The following is a 2,800-nucleotide window of genomic DNA, read 5'->3' as shown; positions in this document are numbered from 1 at the left end:
TTTTTTTTTTTTTTTTACTAAACTACATCTGTACATTTACTCATTTGATAACAATAAAAACCACGTAGGCAACAGTAAAATGACACTATCTGACATACTGTTGTGTTACTGATAGTATCTGTAACTCAGGAGTGGTTTCATTCAAGTTCAGGAATGAGACTTGTGACATAAGATATGTACTGCAGCATTTTTCCACTGTTGCCGCACTACTTTACATGTTAGGTCAAATTAGGTTAAATGTTACAGGTAATATTCAAGTCAGTATTGATTCCAAGGATAAAACCAATAACTGAAGCCTTTCCAAAGTCAGAATTTGTTTTTTTTTAACTTATTTGGAGCATTTACAGAAATGCTGTTACATTTATTCAGTCTTGAATTACAGTTTAGAACTCTGTGTTTTAGACTGAGTTACAGTGGATTTATGAATGTAGAACTGAGACATTTGTTACGACTGGCTCTTAGGCTGCAATAAAGGAGGAAACACACAGGTGGGTTCAACTATAACATAAGGCTATTTATTAAAACAAAGCATAATCGTGAGGTGTGATTGTGAGCGTCAGTGGTGTGCGAGGGTGTATGAGTGCAGTGATCGATGTGTGGTGCATGTTGTCAGCATGAAACAAACAAAAAGAGACAAACACAGGAGCATGGCTGGCTGGGTAAGGGAGAGAAGAGAGAGCGATCTGGCACAGCAGGCCGGCTTATATAGTCAGTGAGATTGGCCAGGTGCACCAGGTTAGCAGATTGGAGGCTCCGCCCAGCCAGAAACCTGCAAGACAAGAGTGAGAGAAGACAGAGGCTCTGGAGCCGAAACACTTGTACTGTGGTATTTTTTGATTTGTTATATCGCTACTTTACTTAAGGTAACTGACTACTGATTACTTTTCCTCTACTGTGAAAAAGAAAAATACACATTCATCCCTTTTTCCACATGTAGTGTGTGCAGTTGAAACAACTTGCAGTTTTATGGAATTTTAGTCCATTTCCTTATTTTTTTTTTAACCACTGTTGTACTTCTGGTGTGATCTTGTAGTGTTGCTGCTTGTCTGTAATAATCCTGCCTACTGTTACATTCAGTCAGAAGCAGTTTGAATAACCTGGAACAAGCGTGGGATGGCTGAGGGTGAATCCACAATGGATACGTCTGAGGAGGACGAGGTAAACCAAGAACTGCATGATGGAAAGAAAATAAAAAATAACATGTTTTACCCTGCACTTTATGAAGCGATTCACTAAACTAGAGATTGTTCTCATGTATCAAGGAGTTCTATGATACAAAGGAGGATTTCCAGGATCTTTACTGTGAGGAAGGAGGACCTCCTGCAACTCTGCAGTCTGACTGTAAGTGTGTCTGATGGAGGTGTCAGTGCAGCTTAAACAGTCAACTTTTCATCAGGTTAAAAGAGACGAGTGACTGAAAACACTAATGTGGAGACAGTGAGCAGCATCTCTCTTCTCTTCTGGCAGATGTTCCTCCACCAGAAGTAACAGTCCTTCATGTTGGCAGTGACGCTGTCTCTCTTGGTGTGGCACCCAGTGGCTCCTCTGTTCAGTATAAACTCCACATAGAGTACACCTGTGGCACACGTGGAGGCAGCTTGATCATGGATGAGTGCAGCACTGTAGATGTGGATGGGCTGAGTCCTGGGACTGAGGTCACCGTCAGCATCACAAGGACCGCTGAAAACGGAATTCAAAGCACAGCAGCCTGTGTATCNCCAGAGTGATTGGATGTGGCAAACAGTGTCCATTCTGTGCAGTGCCTTGCGATGCAGGAGGAAAAGCCCATACTGAGCACTTTGCTTCACTGCATCGGCCAAGGGGTCTGGGTAAATACAGGTGGAGCTCAACGAAAAAACTTGTCACTGACATATGCTCTTCCGCTGTGATCAGTGACGTAAAGTTTCGCTGCGATGCTACAAACAATGAACCGCACCCTTACAAACGTTACAAGGAAATTTTTCCTGACTGGAAAATTTGTCCAGATGTGAGCTTCGAGGCATCAAACTACTGGAAATATGTAATGGCAACATACAACGCTGACTTTGCCAAAGCATATGGTGCAGAACGTGCTGATATTCCTGCCACATGGAAAACCATCACATACAAGCAGGCAGAAGACAGCCTCAAAGAGTCATTTGGCACCAAGTAATAGTCCTCCTCAGTAAAGGAGGGGCCCTTTAATGGTCACATTACTGTATACAAGAGAAGATGAAAGATATTGTGAGTTTACACACATATTTAACCACTTGCTTACAACAAGGTAATGTAAGAAAATGGCTGCAAGTTAATTCTCATTTGTACTCATGTTTGCATTTAATGAACTCTACTAATCTGCTTCATGACTGTTTTGTGTTACAGTTCATGTCATTACAGTCAAGCTGAAGAATGTATCAAAGCAGCAGAGAAAACAAACATTGCTTTTTTGTCTTGATTACATTAAATATGATTTGAGAGCATTTTTTGATTAATTGTGTTTGCAAAGTATTTGATGTCCAATTGTTGCACTTGTGTTCCTCATAGATCTGGATGTGGTAACGTTATAATAACATGATAATACGTTACATGTATTAATTAAATCATTTTGTGCTTGATTCTGTGACATATCTGATATCATGTATTTACATTTTGAATGTATCAAAAGATCATGAGGTTGTTTGTATGATCTAAATACTTGCATGAATGTCATTATCATGTTGTTGATTAGACAAGGTTTGAGGTCTGAGTCACATCTTCGTGACAAATGTGTGAAAAAATTATTTCATGATTAAAGAATTATACTTCTTAGTTTTTTTGTTGT

The 2,800-nt window shown here is 39.8% G+C and overlaps 1 protein-coding gene and 1 long non-coding RNA gene across 2 annotated transcripts in view; both read left to right on the top strand.

Annotated features, from left to right (window-relative positions):
* Positions 1 to 2,800, top strand: part of LOC103373985 (uncharacterized) — a 90,031-nt gene that overhangs the window by 15,597 nt on the left and 71,634 nt on the right. The gene's annotated exons all lie outside the window — the stretch shown is intronic.
* LOC103373984 (uncharacterized) overlaps positions 1,725 to 2,800 on the top strand; it is a 20,846-nt gene continuing 19,770 nt past the window's right edge. Inside the window, exon 1 of the long non-coding RNA XR_521103.1 lies at positions 1,725 to 2,698. This is a non-coding gene — a long non-coding RNA (uncharacterized LOC103373984). The remainder of the gene's footprint in view (positions 2,699 to 2,800) is intronic.

The sequence above is a fragment of the Stegastes partitus genome, unplaced genomic scaffold (assembly GCF_000690725.1).
Source record: "Stegastes partitus isolate 25-593 unplaced genomic scaffold, Stegastes_partitus-1.0.2 Scaffold2111, whole genome shotgun sequence".
Taxonomy (NCBI): domain Eukaryota; kingdom Metazoa; phylum Chordata; class Actinopteri; family Pomacentridae; genus Stegastes; species Stegastes partitus.
The sequence above is the reverse complement of the archived record's forward strand: the minus strand, read 5'-3'. Positions and strand labels throughout refer to the sequence as shown.